Below are 22,294 nucleotides of genomic sequence, written 5' to 3' on the forward strand. Positions count from 1 at the left end.
CTATCTTTATTTTCAGCCTACTAAGAAGAAAATCCTTGACTTTTATTGGATTCATTATCCTGCTTGAAAAGTATCTGGTAGGTCTTAATTTCAAAGACAATGGGACCAGATTTTCATTTTAAAGGTGAGGAAAGTCTGATGGGGTCTTCTGAAATATTTGCATTCATTCAGGCTACTGAAAGGCATATGTTTACAGGAGGGTACAAAGTCAACTGAAGCTAAAATATGTTAATGGAAATACATCCATTTATTTAAATAAATTTAAAGATGAGATTTCACTGAACTTTTTCCTGACCATGATCACTTATATGAATTAAATCATGAAGACATCCAGCAACAGTAAATATTTAGTTATAATATTTGAATGAATTGGGTTCAGTCGTTGACTATGCCTGTGCCATCCACAAGTCCTTTGTGGCTTTAGTAACTGTGGTTCAAATTGCATTAAACATAACTATAGTTCATGTGTTTTGCTTGATTAAAAGCAAATTCCTGGAAGATTTTCTTTTTTCCTGTGCTACAAACCTTCCTGAACATATTAATAAAAACTGTCCTTCTAATAGCAACTCATGCTATATCTGCATCAGTGAGGGTAATGCGAGATTGGTAGATTGTTCCATTTGTATCAGCTGAGGCCCCTTTTGTGTGGATTTTTGAATAATGAAATGTGTCTTTATCTCCATATTTTTTGCTTTGAACAGAAGTTCCTTCAGCTGAGAAAAAGAAATATTTTGCCCAGTGCTGACATCCTATTTTCGCTTTGTTTTATGCTTTTTATTCGCTACATAGTGACTTCTTTTCAACACTAGTGCACTCTGGTGGAAAGAAAACCAGTAGGCTGAAGCATATGTATTTTTTTTTTTTCATTGACATTTGCTTTTTTAATAAGAGTATTGAACAAAAACTTACAACAGCTTTTCTAGACCAAAGACAAGAAAAAAAGTGATTCTTAGTAGACACAAACTTTAACTTGTATGTCTCAAACAAAAATGTGGGTTTGGGTCATATATCAGGCTATTTAGAAATGTTTGCTGAGAAGTTATGCTATGATTTGGAAACAGTTGTTTTTTGCAAATTTTAGGTCACTTACAGATTTAGCTTCACATCTTTTCCAGTATCCTAAATTAGAGATTGCAAATGTAGAAGCTACGGATATATTAAATCTTAGGGATTCCTCTGCAGAACAGTCACATGTCCAGTCTCGGTAATTCCTCATTTCACACTGTTCAAAATGGGCAGAATATGATGACCTGAGCACTGGATGTGCAATTGTGTTATTCTGAGTACTTAAGAATGAAAAGGCTCAACAATAATTTAACCATGTTATGTAGAACATCTGGGATATGGGAATTTCAGTTATTTAATTACAGCTATCACTAGGCAAATCAGTTTATAGAGGATACATGAGCCTGGAAGACTGAGATAAGTCTCTGTGTTTAACCTTTGCTGTCTGAAAAGTTGTCTTGGATGGAAAGCTAGCTGAATACTAATTGTTCCATAGCATCTTGCAAGGCAGGCTGGCTCATACTTTGGCTTTGATTTGGATGTGACTTATCTACATTATGAGACTGACGACCCACCAACTCTCTGTTGCAATCATGTGCACTGGAGTAAATATATGAATAGTTGCTCTTATTCCCAGGTGTTCATTGCTGTTTTCAGCAGACATCCCAAACTTTCAAAACTAGTACCTTGCCAGAAATTCAAAATTCTGGACACGATTTGCATACAGTGAGGCAGATGGCAGGTGCCCTCATTGTCAATTTAGAGGACTACAGTTCCTGGTTTAAAATATTCCTTCTTGATGTTAACACTTTGAAAAAACTCCCCTTTTGTCTATTGCCAAAAGACTATTTTTTGACACAAGTCCTGTATACATAGTTCATAGAAATATAGAGACACATATGCAAAATATCACAAATATATAATGAAGGATAGTGCCATACATGTTTATATCTGTGTGCATTTTAATATGGATATCTACATATCTATAACGTATTTGTTAATAAACAAATGAAAATGTAGGTTTTTACAAGGATTAGTCACCAAATATCTATGGCTGCTTTTCAAGTTTTCTAGTTTTGGTCTAAATGTAAATGACTTAAATGACTAAACTAGGTCTTCATTCTACCTAGGAATTACTTTTTTTCTGTGCTGTCGCAATTTGATTTTGAGCAGAAGTGGATTCTATCTATGCCAGGCAGGAAACTGTTCATAATTTAAATTTCAGAGTGGACTAAATTTTGCCTGTTGGTTGTAAGAATGAAAACATCACAGCAAAACAGTAGCTCAGATAAAATAGAATATTTTCTGTAAAATGTAACATCTTTGGAGAGGCATGATGAAATCTATAATGCATCTAACTGACTGTACATTAAGCCATTTGAGATCAAAATACACTCCCGATTGCAGCTGATGTAATCTTAAATACTTCTTTTAAAGTCCAAAATAATACGATTAATATTTTTTGTTAACCTCACTAGTGGAAGTAAAAAAAAAAAAAAAAAAGGAAAAAAGTGGATTTATTCCTTTTTATCTCCGTCCTTTTGGTCTCTTTTTTTTCTGTTTGGCTTCTAAATTTCAGTGCATTCAGTAGTACATTACACAAACCCCACGAACATTGTACCATTAACAAACTTGTTCGGTTCCGATACTTCTAGTGCTAAAAAATCAAGACTATCATCTTCAGCATTTTTCTTTATCATCAGATTCATCGGAAAAGGTGAGATTTCCTGCTTTGACTGTGGTAATACTGAAGAACGCATACTCATACGCATGTCCAGGTATTTGCATAATTGGACTGTATAGAATCTGGTGCTAATATTATAAAACAAAGTTACCACAACTCAAGGTAAAGGCAAAATATTACTTGTATTGATAGATATGTGGTAGTTCTATGATGATTTTTCTTTTCTCGAGCAGAGACCAAGAAAGAAAGAGTGTGAAGAGCGAGTGAGATTGACACACACTGAGCTGTACAGTCACGTGGCCTGAACTTGTACGTCATCCATGCAGTATCAATAAAATAAAGCAGGAAAAGAACAGAGTAAACTTTTATCTTTTAGGAGTTTCTCATTGAATAGCTAGAGGTTTAATACCCACAATTTGCTCTTTTAGACAACCAACTTTTTTATTGTATTTAGTCTGCAGCTACATTGGCTACATGATCTATCTGGTGGCATCCCAAAGAGCAAAAATTCAATCACATTGTCATTTTTGACACCAGTGACATGGACATACCAATGACATGGATAAAAATTAGCGAAATGCAGGCAGGGTAAATAACAGAAGAAAGTCAAAGATAAAATCAACAAAAAATGGTGGAAATTTATTTAAGTCATACTGCAGTTGTATACATCACATTCAATAAAGTCAATAGAGGGTACCACTTACCCGAAATGAAACTCTGTTCCAGTATCTAGTATCTCTATTCTTGCTTGGCAATAAAAATACAGTGAAACTAAGCTGCAGATTGAAGACTTAAAGTACACTTGTAAAATGTTCTGACAAGAAATATGATGAGATAAATCAGGATTTATATAAAATCTTTGGAGTACAGCTGTTAGGTGACTTCAAGTTCACTACACATTGGGCAATTCCATTTTGTCTTTAAGTCCAAAAAGTACCATTTTAATTTGCTTGAATTTTCTGGATATAACAGAGGTCATAGAATTTTTGTGAGTGGTCTTATGTCAGTTTTTGGACACATATTTTAACTGAACCATAATGGTTCACCCACTGACATTATTAGGAGGGGTTCTCACATTCCAAGTATATGCACTGAAAGAGCTTTCATCAGGATCTGACATGTTTATTTTTCATCATTTTTTAATTTCAACTTGATTCTAAGTGGGGTTTTGGCAGTTTTGCCTTTTTTTATTTTTATTTTTTATTTTTAAAGTCCTTTAATTTCCTTTGCAAAACAATATCATTGAAGGACATTGTATTTTGTACTTCACTAGTCATCCCTAAGAGTACAAGTGACTAGGATAAACACAAGAATGAAAATCTCTAAATTACCTTTAGTTTCTATGGTACATAAATCTCCATAAAGAGAGATCACTCAAGTTATGAGTTTTACTATTTTATTCCTTTCTGTTAAGCAATCGAAGAAATAGCCATAAAGTCTGAAATTATGAAGACAAAAATATGTCTTATGTAATGAGTCAGACAGCATACTAATAAAACAATCAAATACAATCATCTCCTGCAGATGCCTTCTTCATTCATCAGCTATAGATAGAAGCCTGTAACGGTATAAAGAAGGCAAATGTCTGGTCCTTTAACAGCATTTGATCAAAGAAACCATGAACAAGACCATACAGAGAGAAACTTGACCAACATGTGATAAGAGAGGTCTTGACAAGAATAAATCCGGTCAGTCACACTAACTGGTAAGGAATGTAGTGATGTTTATTTTCCAAGCTGGGATGATGAAGAAAATGAAGGAAGGAAACAGATATAAAACATGATCAACTAACATTAACAAAGACCATAACCAGAAACAAATCTGGTCAGTCACATTAATTGATGGGCTATCAAGAAGCTGCAGTCAAGTTGTGACTTTTTAACTAATAAAGATACAAATCTGAGCGCCCAGAACATTGGAAGGGAGTTGGTAGGACCATACCAACCAATGAGGCAATGTGCAGAGGAAGGGGAACCAGGGAGAAATTAAAAGATATAGATAGAAAGGGGTATAAAAGGGGCCGATTGGCCATAAAATTGGGCCAGTCTGTACATTTGTCTGGCTGAGCCCTGCTCCAGATAACCTCAGTCTGTCCTGTCTTACTAAACCCTTTCTTAACTATCTGTCTGCGTAATCTCTGTCTATGTATCTTATGTATGTCAGTGCTGCTAGGGTCCAGTGCCAGCTACTGGGAAGGACAAGGTGTGAATGAGGGTCAGCACTAGTGGCTGCAGCAGGTCTTGGGCCACAGGCCATGTCCTGGGTGTCAGTTGAGGGGAACAGGTTTCTCTATCTTCCCCAGTCAGGTGTGCCTGGAGTGTGCAAGTGGATTTCTTCAAAAAATACAAGCTCTAAGAGGTCTGGGCAGGAATATGAGCCAGGTGAAGAATCCATACAGGTTTTTGGGGTGACCAGCAAGTGTGGGTTGCCCATGGGATGAGTGTGTGAGTGCTGCATGTTTGCAGTGAGCACTTAACTGCACCAGCCAGTAATTTGGGGACCTGTGGAGTAGGCAAGGGGAGTCAGGATCCAAGCAGGAGTGCTGGGTAAGCACAGGGGCTGTGGCAGTACTTGGGGAATCCTTGACGATTCAGATGCTTCTGAGCCTGGAGAGTGTGGTGTGTATGCTTTGCTAGTCACCTTCTGCCTCTGCCAGACCAAGAGGAGGAGGAGATGTGGCTGTCTGTGCTGTGTCTGGTGTGAGCCTCGAATGTGGGTATAGGTAGAGGCAACATCTTGTCTGTGGCCATCCACGTGACCAGCTGTGTCAGTGTTCTTTGTATGTGTGTATGTATGTGTCTGGGATATGTAGTCATCTTCACTACTGCCTGAACCTACAAATAGTGAAAGGGCAGCTGTCCCCTTCAGACTGACCTGCAGTTTCTAGGCAATGGTCTCGTCTGGACTCCAGCAGAAGGGCAGGTGGGTCCTGGGCTGGCAGTGCTAGAGGAAATGGCTGCTTGTAACATACCTTAATAAAGCCTGGGTGAATTTTTCATTCTGAAAAATTAAATGAGAAAAAAATGGAATTCCACACCTAAATTTCAACACACATTTCTTAACTGTACACCAAGGAGTTAAAGTTCAAACTTGGAGTTTTACAGTTAGAGGTGGCCAATTTTCAGCAAGATGAGTGAAATTTTTTTTACTGAACTTTACTGGCCTTCTCTTCCCCCTCCTCTTTCCCTTCTTACCTGCTGATTCTAGCCTACAGTTTACTGTCAATAATGAAAAAGATTTTAGAGTCTCATTATTTCTCCTAGACTTGGAGTAACTTGTGCCAGTAGATGGTTTTCTGCCCAGAACTATTTTCGATGTAGTCATCCTGGGACAAGATTTGAGTTTGCAAGGAAATTAATCCATAGTAAGCATCCCCGTAAGAGACTAGAAATTTATCTTGAGGTGGAGGAGAGGACATAAATTTTGGGCCGCAGTGCATAGCTCTCTGTGCTACGAATCTGGCAGATTCAGATTCCATTTTGCCTGCAGCTAAACTACATATGTAAGCTGTCCATGAAGAAGCTTGGAGCTCTGAGGAGGACTATGTGGTCTCTTCTGCAGACTCCAGGCCACGATCGAGAGTGTTGTATTTTCCAAGGGTTTCTAGGATCTTTCGGTATTTTATTTGCCCTAAAGGCCGTAGCTATGAGCATATGTAAGCAGAAATTACTAAGCATGTGAGGAGATGTTAAGTTCTCTTAAATGAGAGCTCCATCAGACACATATTATCTTATAAGGGATCGTTCTTTAGAGGTTCAACAAAGCATGCCTATATCTGTGTAAAGTGATTTCAGTGTGGTTCTTCTGGCCTGCAGCTGCTTCACAACCTAGTGCTTGACTGAGGCCGGAGGAAAGTGGACATGGTTTTCTAGAGGGGAGGAGAATTACTTGCTAGAAGTGAGGAAAGAAGTCAATATTGTGGCTTCTTCATGCATCACTCTTATGGTAGGACATGATAGATGTGAATAAGCAGATCCATTTTGTAGACTCAGCAAAAGAGATCTAGTGAGCTTCCTTGTAAGGGTGGGAGGGAAGGAAGTCTGCTGCTGAAAAGAAGTTTTTGGATGTTCTGGACAAAAATTTGTACTGAATGAAACATAGGCTAGAGTAGGGTGCAGCTAGAGAGTCTATTACACAATGCTCTGTGAAATATTGATAAGGTTTTTTAACACTGTCCCACAGCTTTCTCATTTGGAAACTGAGGAAGTACGGACTGTTAGATGGAGTGAAATTGGGTTAGACTACACAGCTTAGAGAGTAGAGATCAATGATTAAAGAACCATCCGGCAACTAACAATGGAGTATCTTAATCATCAATAGTGGGATCTGCATTTTCCTCACATTCATCCACCCCGTGGGTGACAGCAAGAATGCAACCTCAGTGATTCTGTGGATCAGACTAAGATAGGGAGTGACTGACAGAAGGAGTGGTAGAACTTCTGTTCAGAGTGAGACTGACAAGCCTGAAGATTCAGCCAACAGGAAAATCATGAATTTCAGTGAGGAGAAGGGTAGAGCTCTGTCTTTTGGGTAGTATAACTTTACACACCCATGGAGGCTGAGGAGGGACTGCTGGGTTGCCAAAAATCACTGGGGACTACAGTGGATGCATGGTGAAATAGAAGCCAACATCATACTCCTTTCAAATGAAGCACACACTGTTCTAATTATCTATATTATAAGAGAGAAGGCTAGAAAAGGCATTATCCCTTTGTAGTTAGCACTAGTGACGCTGCATTTGGAATATTGTGTCTGGTTTTAGATGCTCCAATCTCCAGCTGAAGAAGGGTGTGGAAAAACTGGAGAGAATGTACTGGTGGGTTGCTAAGATAGTCAGGGGCCTATTGTATTACATATCGTATATTGTGAAGACACTGCTCTAAATCATGTTTCAGTACATTATAGGTATGAGAGAGATCCAGGGCCCCTTTCCATTCTGTAAAATTTGGATTCCCTGTGCAGTGGAAGGATAGTCCCAACAACAGAGTTTGCCTTACTGCCTGCTACCCACATTCTTCTGGCAAAAGGAAGAAAATTAGTCTAGGATAGGCTCCTTGCTGATAGGCTTTTCTTGGTTTGCTGAGGGCTGTGACATCAGCAAGCAACATAGTTGTGCTCTCAAGTTAGAAGTGGAGTCTGGGAGCAGAGGCAGCTATCCTAGTGTAATTGCCAAAGAGGTTTGCATGAGACAGGTGAGTTCTGAATGGTGTGCAGACCTGATGGCCTATATTGGCAAATGCAAACTCACTAGAAAGACGTATCTGTCATTGTAGAATTCTGCTGAATTATAGCTTGGATGGCAAGAATTCCCTAGAAAAGACTGATACAGAGGTAACTTAGACTCATAAAGCATTCAATGTGTTCAGATATCAAGACAAAGGAAAAGAAAACAAGAACTACTTCATCTGGAAAGAAGAATGAAGAAAACCAAACCAAAAAAAAAAAAAAATGAAGGTATTTCAATCCATGAACAATTTAAAAGTAAACAAGTAACCAAATTGTTTGAGGTCATTGTAGCACAATTCAAACATTTAATCAACCTTTCCTGGATACTGGAGGACAAAAGAAAAGCCCTTAATTTATCGTCACAATATTTAAACTAGATATTCAATGGAGGCTGCTTAAGTTTAATACAATCTTACTGTGTTCAAATGTATTCAGTAAATCCAGTTGACTGGGTAAAAATGGATGTAATATCAAGAAGCTGTGTCACAAAAGCCTTGTGCTTATTTTTACAGAAAAATAAGGATGAGAATGAGAGAGCAATAGTGGGACTTTGGTTACACACAGAGATAAAAAGCATATAGTCAGAAAGGTCTATTTATTTTGAAGTTGGGTGATCAACTGCAACAGATAAGACATAGGTTTGTTCCTTCCACTCCATACTGGTTTTTCAATTTTAGTAGACCATCAGGGACATGATCTTTGTCAGAACCATGCAATAGACTGGCCAAAAATTAAAAAGCTTGGTTAGGATACATTATACATTAGCTAACACTGGCCATGGTAAAGGAGCTAAGGCAGCACAGAATCAACGATGAACTCTGATCTTGTCTAGCTAAAACAAATGTATGAGATGCAGCATACTACAGGATGGAGACAACTGTAATGGCACTGCTAAGTAACACCCACTAAATAGGTAGAGTCAATTGCAGGGTCTCATCCTTCTGGATTGAAGAAGTTTAATTTAATCCTTCTCTTTCTCCTACCTAATACTGCTGCTTATGATATAATACTGTTGTACGTGTGTGGTATAAAAGACTTGTTAGGCCCTGTGGGTGGCAAACCCAACTCATTGTGAGTTTGCAAAGGGGGGAATCCCTCAGCCACCTGGCAGAATCTCATCTAATTAATGTGACAATGTGAGAGAGATCACAGAGGAATAGCGTAGAATGATTCAAATCTCTCCTAAAGAGAGAAGGAACAAGAAACCTACTCTCAGCCATTCAAACCCTTCTTTTTGTACACTGTCAAGGTCAATTCTCTTCCTAGTCATATTTAACATCCACAGTATCTTTCCAGGCCAGGGTAGGAATTACCATCTGTGGGTGTCAGGTACCCACCAAAGCCAAATCTAACACTTCCTCGACTGGACAGAGGAGAAAAAAATGAAATGAAATTCTTGGGGGCTGAGATAAGTACCAGGAGAGATGACTCACCCACTACTGTCAGGGGCAAAACAGACTTGAATTGGGGAAATCAGTTTAATTTATTACAAATAAAATCAGAGCAGGATGAGAAATAAACACAGATCTTAAACAAAAAACCTTCACCCAACCCGTCTCTTCTACCTGGGTTTAACTTTACTCCTGATTTTCTCTACCTTCTCCTCATAAGCAGGGCAGGGGGTCAGGGAATGAATGTTGTGGTCAGTTCATTACACATTATTTCTGTCACTTTTCCTCCTTAGGGGCAGGACTCCTCCCATTCTTTGTTTACTCCAGCATGAGGTCCCTCCCATGGGAAACAGTCATCCTTGAACTTTTGCAGTGTGAGCCCTTCCTATGGGCTGTAGTTTTTTGTGAACTGTTCCAGCATGGGGCCCCCATAGGATCACAAGTCCTGCCAGCAAACTTGCTCCAGAATTGGCTTCTCTGTCTTGAAAGGTTCACAGGTCCTGCCAGGAGCCTGCTCCAATATGGTCTTCCCATGAGGTCATGGCCTCCTTCAGGCACATCTACCTACTCTGGCGTGGAGTCCTCCATGGGCTGCAGGTGGATATTTGCTCCATTGCTAACCTCCATGGGCTGCAGTGGGACAGCCTGCCTCACCATGGTCTTCATCACAGGGGAATCTCTGGCACTAGCACCATCACTGATTGGGTCAGGTTTGGCCTGTGGCAAGTCTGTCTTGGAGCTGCCTAGCATTGGCAATAAAAGACACGGAGGAAGCTTCTAGTAACTTCTCACAGAAGCCACTCTTTTGGCTTCCCCACTACCAAAACTTTGCCACACAGCCCCAATATACTGTCTCATGTCTTCCCTCCTCCCTTAGAGATAGCATCAGCCAAAGTCATAGAATCACAGAATCATAGAATAGTTAGGGTTGGAAGGGACCTTAAAGTTCATCTAGTTCCAACCCTCCTGCCATGGGCAGGGACATCCCACTAGATCAGGCTGCCCAAGGCCACATCCAACCTGGACTTGAACACTGCCAGGGATGGTGCAGCCACAACTTCCCTGGGCAACCTGCTCCACTGCCTCACCACTCTCATAATGAAGAAATTCTTCCTAATGTCCAGGCTACATCTGTCCCTCTCCAGTTTTACCTGTTCTCCCTCATCCTATCACCACAAGCCTTTACAAATAGCCCCACTCCAGCTTTCCTGTAGGCCCCCTTCAGGTACTGGAAGGTCACTGTAAGATCTCCTCAAAGCCTTCTCTTCTCCAGGCCGAACAACCCCAACTCTCTCACCTGTCCTCGTAGGGAAGGTGCTCCAGCCCTCTGACCATCTTTGCAGCCCTCCTCTGGACCCGTTCCAACACCTCCATATCTTTCTTACATTGAGGATTCCAGAACTACACACAGTATTCCAGATGAGGTCTCACAAGAGAGGAATAGAGGGGCAGAATCACTTTCCTTGACCTGCTGGCCACACTTCTTTTGATGCAGCCCAGGATACAGTTGGCCTTCTGGGCTGTGAGCACACATTGCTGGCTCATGTCGAGCTTCTCATAGACCAGCACCCCCAAGTCCTTCTCTGCAGAGCTGCTCTCAAGCACATCATCATCCATCATGTACTGAAAATGGGGATTGTCCTGACCCAGGTGCAGGACCTTACACTTGGCCTTGGTGAACCTTATGAGGTTCTCACAGGCCCAATTCTCCAGTCTGTCCAGGTCCCTCTGGATGACATCCCGTACTTCCAGTGTGGCAACTACACCACTCAGCTTGGTGTCATCTACAGACTTGCTGAGGGTGCAGTCAATCTCACTGTCAATATCATTGATAAAGATATTGAACATCACCTGTCCCAATATGAACCCTTGAGGGACACCACTCGTCATGGATGTCCATCTGGACTTTCAGCCAGTACCACTACTCTTTGAATGTGACCATCCAACCAGTTTCTTATCCACCTTACTGTCCAACCCCACAAATCCATATCTCTGCAATTCAGAGAGGAGGATGTTGTGGGAGACCGTGTCAAAGGCCTTACAGAAGTCTAGACAGAATACATGCATCAGTTTACCCATGTCCAGTGCTGCGATTACCCTATCATAGAAAGCCACCGAGTTGGTCAGACAGGATTTTCCCCTGGTGAAGCCATACTGGCTGCCATTGATCACCTCCCTGTCCTCCATGTGCTTTAGCATAGCTTCTAGGAGGATCTGTTCCATGATCTTCCCAGGCACAGAGGTGAGGTTGACAGGTCAGTAGTTCTAAGGGGCGTCATTTCTACCCTTTTTAAAAATGGGCACAATGTTACCCTTCTTCCATTCACCAGGGACTTCTCCTGACTGCCATGACTGAAGGCAAAGTAGTCACAAGAACCTTGACAGACCCTCATCAAGGATAGTACAACCAGCAGTAGCCACTTTTTTTTTTTTTTTTGCCTGGTTTGTTTGTGCCTGGAACAAGGATCTAGACTCATAAGTACTAAACAATTTCTTTTTACCCACAGTACATTAATTTATAACACTGCAGACAGGTATTAGGCAGATATAAGACTGATTTCCAGAACTCAGATCTGAGCAAAACAAATGTTCCACTGGTAGGGAAAAGAAACTAATTTAAGTTTTTACTTCTGGGTCAGAATTCTTTGGATGAAGGTGCACGTTCTCAACTACACAATCTAGTTTTCTCACAGAGAAGCAAAACTGGAGTCTCCACTGACATCTCTGTATCTATAAGTAATGCTTCCTATCATCTCTGTCTCCCCAAAAGAATCTGTCCTATCGTAGCCAGCGATGACGTATTCTCAGTTATTCATGATTTTGGCACCTTTCAACCTGACCACACCAGTGTAGTACATCTTTCCATTAAGCTGTTAGCATTTAGAAAATCCCAGTGTGTACACAACACTATAGTATAACTTCTTAGAAACAAACCTGTTATTTCAGAAAAGTCTTCTGATATCTCAGTCTCTCTCTCTCTCCCCCATCCTGTTTAGTATCACAGTAAATCCAAGCCTCTTTCCTTATTAGGAGACTTACTAGGAGCTCAAAGCTGAGGACAGAAGTAACTACAGAATTGAGCAATGCTCTGTTCTAACGACTCATTGCAGTTGTGACTTTCTAATACGGAGCAGTTTTTGACAGAAAGTAAATACCATTTTTTCTGTCCCAGGGTGTCTTCAGTGTCCATCTCAAGAAGGTGGTGAGAACAGCTCCAAAAGCTCTGGACCACTGTTGCATACCTCCTACTTTAAACACTTTTCTAGCCTCAGTGTAACAAGCAACAAGCAAGATATGAATGTTTACAACATTTAGAAACTCTAAAATAAGTGTTTCACTGCATATAATTCTTCACAAGAAGAGTTTAAGAGAAAAAATATATTTGAAACACTTGCTACCTTACTCAATACGCTTCTCAGAAGCAGTGTTGATGAGTACTGTACAGTAACATATGCTGAAGAGATTTGAATAAAATTTTAATATGACATGTAACACTTGTTATAATAACAACAATAATAATAATAATATCTTCATAGCTCCAAATCTGGCTTTTCTGAAAGGCAAAAAGGAGTCATTGAGGTTTTTTAATGGAAAAAAGGCTGAAAAGCAAGCTTTCAGACTGTTATGGAAATAAACAACTTCATAATCTCACAATTTAGTCAAATGCATTTCAAATAGTATTGAATTAAATGTGTGGATAAATTCATAGAATCATAGAATGGTTTGAGTTGGAAGGGACATTAAAGATCATCTAATTCCAAGCCTGCAGTCATGGGCAGGGACACACTAGATCAGGCTGTCCAAGGCCCCATCCAGCATGGTCTTGAACACTTCCAGGGAGGGGGCATCCACAACTTCCCTGGGCAACCTGTTCCAGTGCCTCACCACCCTCATTGTGAAGCATTCCTTACTAATGTCTAGTCTAAATTTTCCCCCCTCTAATTTAAAACTATTCCCCCTCATCCTGTAACTACATGGCCTTGTAAAAAGTCCTTCCCTAGCTTTCTTGTGTGCCCCTTTTAGGTACTGGAAAGCCTTTATAATGTCTTCCCATAGCCGTCTCTTCTCCAGGATGAAAAACTTCAATACTGCAATAATGAAGAGTGAAAGCATTTAAGTATTTCTAAGTCTTTAAAGGGCATTGTTGTTGCATAGTAGATTTGACAGAAATGACTAATAAAACTATAAACATGAGTTGATTTTTGCATCATTAAAAGGAGTTTACAAGAAACCTCCAGAAAGTAGTACTTACATTTCCTTACAATCAATCAATCTTGCTAAAATGATCACAGCCTAAATAGGAGAGCTAGCAATCTGTGCAAATAAAAAATATGTCTCACCACCTGCTGCAAAAAAATTACATAAAGGTATTTACAAGAAAGGGTAGGAATAAAAGAGTTTGCTTGGCTATATTGCTGTTTGCCAACCCACGTACGTCGTTATGGATGACATTGATTCATTATGTACTAGCTGCAATGTAGTTTAATGTTTAAATCTAAACTTAAAATAAAACCTAGCAAAATCAGTTCCCACAGAATATATGACAGAGTGTAATTTTTTGTGACTCTTCAGAATTCTGATATTTTTTTCTCTTTACATGCCTGTAATTAAGGGCTTGCTTTTTTTTTTTTGTCTCTTTTTTCTCCCCTCTCCCAATACAGAAAGGCAAACTGGTTCTGTTTCAGGATAAATTTTAAATAGGAGGGGATAAATCGATCTTTAGATCGATTTGATGACGAGGGATCTCTTCAAGGGAAAGGAGACAGAGAAATAAGAGGAAAGACTAGAAGTAGTTGTTAAAGCTTTTGATGGAGCAAACTCATTGCAATGAAGAACCTAGTATAAATGCTTGTAGAGCAGGATGAAATTATACCTGTTGCAGAATTCATAGTTGCCTAAGAGAAAAATTAAGGAAAATACTTTGGTTAAATTTTTGGTTTTGAATACCTTGCAGATGCTTGTTATGATATATTACTAAAACTATTTGAAATTTGGACCAAATATTCAATGTCAGACATCCTCGTCACAGAAGTCACTGATTATGTCCTGTCATATGTCTATATTATAAAAGGTGCAATGCATAATGTGATTCTTATTAGCTGAAAGCTAACGAAATTATTGCACAAAGTAAATGTATGTACTATATTTTAAGACAGCCTCAGGACAGCCTGAAATGATCCTGAACAGGAACAAAATCCTTTTCTCAACATCTCTGGTTTTGTCACCTGTCTTGACTAAATTGGCTTTAGGCATGGCAAAAATAAAATTGTTCTATGGAAAGCCCAAATAGTGGAGCAATCTAAGAGCTGTGTTTGTTGATTGTGTTTTTTTTTTACTGAAGTCTTGTAAGGTTGGACTGGTAATGGCTGAAGTAGTAGAAACAGCAACCCACATTTTCCTGATCCGCCTTATTTCAGTCTTCCTCGTCTCTGCCCTCCTCCCACGTGTCCATTTCTGGTGGTGGACAGACCTAAACTGTTCTTTCTGGAGTAGCAAAACTGCTTTTCATGGGTTCTGCTAAGCAGCTTCAGTCTAGGTCTGTGCCCAGATCCAAGAAATGAAGGCATTAAGGATATGTACTTGGCTTCATTCCCATAAATGGGGACACAGCTGACTCTGAGTAGCTCTTGTATAATAAGACAGTTTTTAAGGGCAGTGAAAACCTCAGGAAAACTTAGTTTATAGCCTCCCCTTGCTGCTTGTTATTGGTGCACAGCAAAGCCGTGAGGTCTCCCGCAGTTTCTTTCCCACAAGGATAGGCTGAGAGAATTGGAGTTGTTTGGCTGGGAGAAGAGAAGGCTCCAAGGAGACCTTACTGGGGCCTTTTGATATGTTAAGTATACTTTAAGGTACCTATAAGAATTATGAGAAGCAGCTTTTTAATAGGTAATGTGTTTAAACTAAAACAGGGTAGATTCAGACTACATGTAAGAAGAAATTTTTTTACGTTGAGAGTGGTGAAACATTGGAACAGATTGCCCTGGAAACTTTCAGGGTCAGGTTGGGCAGGGCTCTGAGCAACTTGATCTGTTTGGAGATGTCCCTGCTCATTGCAGAGGAGTTGGATTGAATGACCTTAAATGATTCCTTCAAAACCAAACCATCCTATGATTCTATGTTCACCATTCTCTACTCTGTTCCATTGCAAAGCTGATACTTTGTGGAGGGCTTCAGCATTCAGAACCAGATGATACTTGTATCTGACAAACGAAACACTTGGTTATTTCAATCCTCACACTGTCCTCTCTGCAGTGTACATTAACAGCTTCTTGTTTTTATTTGACCTGTATTTCTCTTCATATAAATTGTGATGGTAGCGTCTACCTTACAAATAATATAGTATTCATTCAGTACTTTGGATCATAAATGTTATGCTTTAGTGATTAATGCTTTATTATTAATATACAAACTCCTAATTAATTTATATAAGCTAGGAAATTTGCAGTGTTTAAAGACTTAATTGAGCAACATGCAGTCCTTTAGCACCAGCTGACTGTATCCCTACTGGGTAGAAACTGTGCTAATCTTATCTCAATTAAGCAATAGTCAATACAGTTAGATTAAATTGGTATCTGTGAGAAGTCCCAGTAAAGTGTCGCCCTGTCTGACTGTATACACATTAACTGGAACATATTTTACTATAAAAAACACTCAGGGACAATTCTGACTTTATTTTTACCACAAGAAGAAGCAAGATATTTTTGATAATTTGATAATGCAGCATCCAAGAAATACCATGCATAAAGTTCTTCCAGAAAATCAGTCCTGTAACTCAGAGCTGCAGAAAAAAATCTGTTTCTTCTCCTCTCATGGAACGCGTATGCAAAAAGATAAAGGCTCTCTTAGACAATGGAAAGAAAGGAAGAAACCACTGCTTCTGCTCTCCTCACAGTAGAAGACTGTACCCCTTTGCACAGGACAGAGCAACCACAGAGAGAAACAACACTTGCTTGAAACACAGTCTCCATTCCGGGATGATGAAGCTTTGTGCTTCAACATACAAGTGGGCTGCACTGTAAAATTGTCAGCCCGAGGTCTACACAAGTCCCCTTGCCTGCTTTGGTCAGGATGTGCTGGGAATGCTGTAGAAACACCTCCTTATCTGAGCCCTGGGGTCCATAATCCAGATTGTCTTCCTTTTTGTACCCATGTCTCGTAGTTCAGCCCCAGCAAGTTGCTAAGTATTGCACAGCAACTTGCTTCCTCCCCTTCAGCCTAGGTGGGATGGGCAGGAGAGTTGGAATGTAAAGTGGGACTCATAGGTTGGAAGAAAGACAGTTTAATAGGACAACAAAGGAAGAAATAACAAAACAACAAAAACAAAAGTAATGATTAAGATTATACAAAATGAGTGATGTGCAATTCAATGCAATTTCTCACTACCCAATGACCTGATGACAGCCCAGCCTGTCCCAAACACCAATAAGAGGTCAGTGAGCACTGGCCCCTGGTCAACTTCCTATTTATATACTGAGCATGATGCTATATAGTATTGAACATATCTTTGGCCATCTGGGGTCAACTGCCTGGCTGTGCTCCTCCCAGCTGCTTTGCACCTGTACACTCGCAAAACATGGCAAACCAAAAAAGTCCTTATATCTTAGCAACAGCTAAAAACACCAGTGTATTATCAATGTTCTTCTCAATCTAAATCTAAAAAATGCAGTTACTGGGAAGAAAATTAACTCTAAACCAGACGAGCATAAGCATTACCTGGCAATGACTAAAACCATATGTATTATCTACGTTATCCTCATACTAATTCCAAGACACAGGAACTACTGTGAAGAAAATTAGCTCTATCCTAGATGAAACCAGGACATCCAGAATGTTTCAGTGTGTGATACTGAGAGTTCTGGGCTACATACTCTTAGAAATTCCTCTTCCAGGTGAAGGAATCACCTCCTCACTCAGGAGGTAGTGATGGGTTAATTCCTCCTGCTTTCCTCGTGGCCCACAGTACCTTGAGTTTCTTTCTGCCCCTAGAAAAGGCTGTGAGAGTCCTAGTATATACTGCATTGTAGGCTGGCAATTTAGGTGCTCTTCTGGCAGCTAGGAGACAAGACCTAAGTTCCTTAAGTGCAGCAGAAAAGACTAAACTTTGTTTCCTTTCTTGTTGTGAGGGCATACTGACCACAACAATCCATACTCCCCCTCAGCCCTATGATGTGGGCTAACTTGGAAAGGGTGAAGTCGAAGAGTGCCCTTTGGAAGAAGTGTCCTTTCTCAGCCCTCATAATATAATGGTCACAGAGACTCTTTAGCCATGGCAAGCAAGAGGCAGAATTTCTGTTCTGGGTTTCTTTTCAGTGTTTCATTTAGAGAAGCTCCTGCTTAAATCCATGCAGAGTTCACTGAGTTTGGATCAGCCTTCTCAAAACATCCTGGTGGTTTTTGACCTCTGGTGCTATCTTAACTTGGTTCAAGAACTGATTACAGAGCTTGGACTTCCACATTTCTCTGAAGCGGCCTGTCCCCCAAAAGTCACTTCAAGAACTCGGTGAAGTGTTATATAGAGAATTCCTCTGTAAGATCTAGCCTTTCATCTTAAACATACACACACAAAAAAAAAGCAATAACACAATCAAAATAAAACAACAATTTATAGATTCATGTTGAGTTTGATCAGATAAGTTCAAGTAATTTGTGTCAAAAGGAATGGATATTCCTCTCAGTAATTTTAATTTAAAATTGTTATAATCAGGGAAGTACTTTTGTTTTGTCTTTTCCCTGTTGCATCTTCCTTTTCTTTCTAAATGCTGAAGAAAATATGCCACTAGCCCTGGGCAATGTCACTTGATTTTCTCAAAGATCTTAGAGGTCAGCAGGGCAGCTTAGACAACTGAGCTTTGGATAGTTTCAGGGAATATTTATTATTATTTATGGTGCTGAGTATACTGTTGTTTTCGAGTAAGAGAAAATCTTAAGTGGGTGACAGATAATTAAGGCTGGCAAATTTTACTAAATCACTTGCCACTGCCAGATAATTTTGAAAGATAAAGCCTTACATTATTATCCATATTGACTTTATATTATTAACATGGTATTCAGGTATGATTTGCAGCCTTATAACTGTCAAAGTGATGGAACTATAGTAAATATGTGACTTACTTGCTAACATTCTCAAAGCATAGAAAACAGTAATTAAAATCTCACATCCACACACCCTCCAAAATTCAGTGAATGTGCTCAATAAACATGTTTTTATTTTGCACAGCCCACTTTCTCTGAGTTTATTATTAGGGTAGTTCAGGTTATCTTTTTTGTGTTGTTATTTGGCATTAATTAAAAATTAGTATTACAAATAACTTTTGTGAAGCATGCAGTAACCTGTACACAGCACTTAATTTCCTTCTCATGGACTCACTGCAGATGCTTGCTCCACTTTAGCAGTCTTTCCTTTAGTATGTAATCAATTACACCAATTAAATGTATTTTCACTGTTTCTCTCACGAGCCTGATAAAAAGTGTTTGATAACACATTTGTAGGAGAATTTTCTTCTTTTTTTTTTTTTTCAATTCTCAATATTGTTTTAGTCTTTTAGATTTACCTCAGTAAAATAAGGATTCTTTTTTTATGAGCAGCTTTGTTTTCTGACAGCCCTCCCCCAATCTATCTCACATACATACAATTGTCTAACATACAGTTTTGACAATGTCCAATGGATTCTAATCTCTGTGATGAACTCAAGCAAATATGATGTCTTGGAAGAACACAACACAGGGCAAAGAGAGTTTGTTTTCATGTCGTCTCTTTTCATGAAGATTGTGTGACTGCAGCGGTTCTCTTATGAGGAAAGGCTGAGAGACCTGCATCTGTCTAGCCTGCAGAAGACTGAAAGGGGATGCTTATAAATATCTAAGGGGCATTATTCAGGAGCATGGGGACAGATTCATTTCAGTAGTACCCAGTGACAGGTCAAGAGGCAATGAGCACAGTCTGGAACACAGTTCTGCCTTAATCTGAGGAAAAAATTCTTTACTTTGAGGGTGACAGAGCACTGGAACAGGCTGCCCAGAGGGGTTGAGGGGTCTCCTTTTCTGTAGATATTCAGAACTTCCATGGATGCATTCCTCTGCAGCCTGTTGTAGGTGAACCTGTTTTAGCAGAAGTATTGGACTAGATGGTCTCCAGAGGTCCCTTGCAAGCCCCACCATTCTGTGTTTCTGTGTTTTTTTGATTCATAGAAGTCAGAAGAACACTTCTGTGATAATTTTCCCTCGGTTAAATATTTGTTCTATCCACTCTTCTCTATGCCTGTAGTGTTGCATGGGGTTGTTTTGTCCCAAGTGCAGGACTCAACACTTGGCCTTGTTAAACATTATTATCTTGGCTTCAGACCATCGATCCAGCCTGTTCAGGTCTCTCCATGGAGCATCCATACTCTCATGCAGATACAGACTTCTGCCCATCTTCCTGTCATCCACAAATTTACTCAGGGTACATTCAGTCCCTTCATCCAGGTCATTGGTAAAAGATATTGAACAGAACTGGACCCAGCACTGAGCCCTGGGGACCACCCCTTGTGACCAGCCTCCAACTGGATTTAACTCCATTTACCACCACGTTTTGGGCCCGGCCACACAGCCAGTTTTTTACCCAGTAGAGGGTGTGCCTGAACAGGTCAGAGCCAGCCAGTTTCTCAAGTAGAATTCTATGAGAAATGGTGTCTAAGGCTTTACTGAAATCCAAGAACACTACATCCACAGCTTTTTCCTCATCCATTAACTGGGTAACCTTGTAGTACAATGAAATCGGGTTAGTTTGGCAGGATCTGACTTTCATAAACCCATGTTGACTGGGCCTGATCACCTGGTTGTCTTGTGTGTGCTGTGTGATTGCACTTAAGACAACTTGTTCCATGATCTTCCCCGGCATTGAGATCAGACTGACAGGCCTGTAGTTCCCTGGATCTTTGCTATGACTCTTCTTTTAAATGGGAATAACCTTTGTGAACCTCCAGACAAGTGGAACTTCCCCAGTCAGACAGGAGTGCTGGTAGGTGATGGAAAGCGGTTTGATGAACACCTCTGCCAGCTCCCTTAATACCCTTGGGTGGATCCCATCCTGCCCAATAGACTTGTGAATGTCTAATTGGACAAGCAAGTATCTATCCATTTCCTCTTGGGTCATGAGAGCTTTATTCAGATTTCCCTCCCTGTCTTCTGGCTCAGGAGGCTGAGTGCCCAGAGAACATTTTACAGAATCACAGAATCAGAATCACAGAATCACACAAGGTTGGAAAGGACCCATTGGATCATCGAGTCCAACCGTTCCTAACACTCCCTAAACCATGTCCCTAAGTACTTCATCCACCCGTTCCTTAAACACCTCCAGGGAAGGCGACTCGACCACCTCCCTGGGCAGCCTGTTCCAGTACCCAATGACTCTTACTGTGAAGAATTTTTTTCTGATATCCAACCTGAACCTCCCCTGACGGAGCTTCAGGCCATTCCCTCTAGTCCTGTCCCCTGTCACTTGGGAGAAGAGGCCAGCTCCCTCCTCTCCACAACCTCCTTTCAGGTAGTTGTAGAGAGTAATAAGGTCTCCCCTCAGCCTCCTCTTCTCAAGGCTAAACAACCCCAGCTCTCTCAGCCGCTCCTCATAAGACTTGTTCTCCAGCCCCCTCACCAGCTTTGTTGCTCTTCTCTGGACACGCTCCAGAGCCTCAACATCCTTCTTGTGGTGAGGGGCCCAGAACTGAACACAGTATTCGAGGTGCGGTCTCACCAGTGCCGAGTACAGAGGGAGAATAACCTCCCTGGACCTGCTGGTGACCCCATTTCTGATACAAGCCAAGATGCCATTGGCCTTCTTGGCCACCTGGGCACACTGCTGGCTCATGTTCAGTCGGCTGTCAACCAGCACCCCCAGGTCCTTCTCTTCTGTGCAGCTCTCCAGCCATTCTTCCCCCAGTCTGTAGCGCTGCATAGGGTTGTTGTGCCCCAAGTGCAGGACCCGGCATTTGGTCTTGTTAAACCTCATCCCATTGGTCTCGGCCCAGCAGTCCAGCCTGTTCAGATCCCTTTGCAGAGCCTCCCTACCCTCCAGCAGGTCGACACTTCCTCCCAGCTTAGTGTCATCTGCAAACTTGCTGAGGGTGCACTCAATGCCTTCATCCAGGTCATTGATAAAGACATTGAACAGAGCTGGACCCAGTACTGAGCCCTGAGGAACTCCACTTGTGACTGGCCTCCAGCTGGAGTTAACTCCATTGACCACCACTCTCTGGGCCCGGCCATCCAACCAGTTTTCAACCCAGGAGAGTGTGCGCCTGTCCAGGCCAGAGGCTGACAGTTTCTGAAGCAGAATGCTGTGAGAAACTGTGTCAAAGGCTTTACTGAAGTCCAAGAAGACTACATCCACAGCCTTTCCCCCATCCAGTAGTTGAGTGATTTTGTCATAGAAGGTGATCAGGTTAGTTTGGCAAGATCTGCCTTTTGTAAACCCATGTTGACTGGGCCTGATCACCCGGTTCTCTTGCGTGTGCTTCATGATAGCACTCAAGATTACCTGTTCCATGACTTTCCCTGGCACTGAGGTGAGACTGACAGGCCTGTAGTTCCCCGGATCCTCTCTGCAACCCTTCTTGTATATGGGCACAACATCAGCCAGCCTCCAGTCTAGTGGAACTTCCCCAGTCAGCCAGGACCTCTGGAAGATGATGGATAGGGGTTTGGAAAGGACATCCGCCAGTTCCTTCAATACTCTTGGGTGGATCCCATCCGGCCCCATAGACTTGTGGACGTCTAGCTGGGCAAGCAAGTCTCTAACCGCCTCCTCTTGGATCACGGGAGCCTCAATCTGCCCCTCTAACTCTTGGATTTGTAAACAGAAGGAACAACTTTCTTTGCTATTAAAGACTGAGGCGAAGAAGGCATTAAGTACCTCAGCCTTGTCCTTATCCCCTGTCACTGTTATTCCTTCTGCATCCACTAGAGACTGGATATTCTCCCTCGTCCTCCTTTTCCTGTTAATGTACTTGTA

The sequence above is a fragment of the Cuculus canorus genome, chromosome 1 (assembly GCF_017976375.1).
Source record: "Cuculus canorus isolate bCucCan1 chromosome 1, bCucCan1.pri, whole genome shotgun sequence".
Classification (NCBI taxonomy): domain Eukaryota; kingdom Metazoa; phylum Chordata; class Aves; order Cuculiformes; family Cuculidae; genus Cuculus; species Cuculus canorus.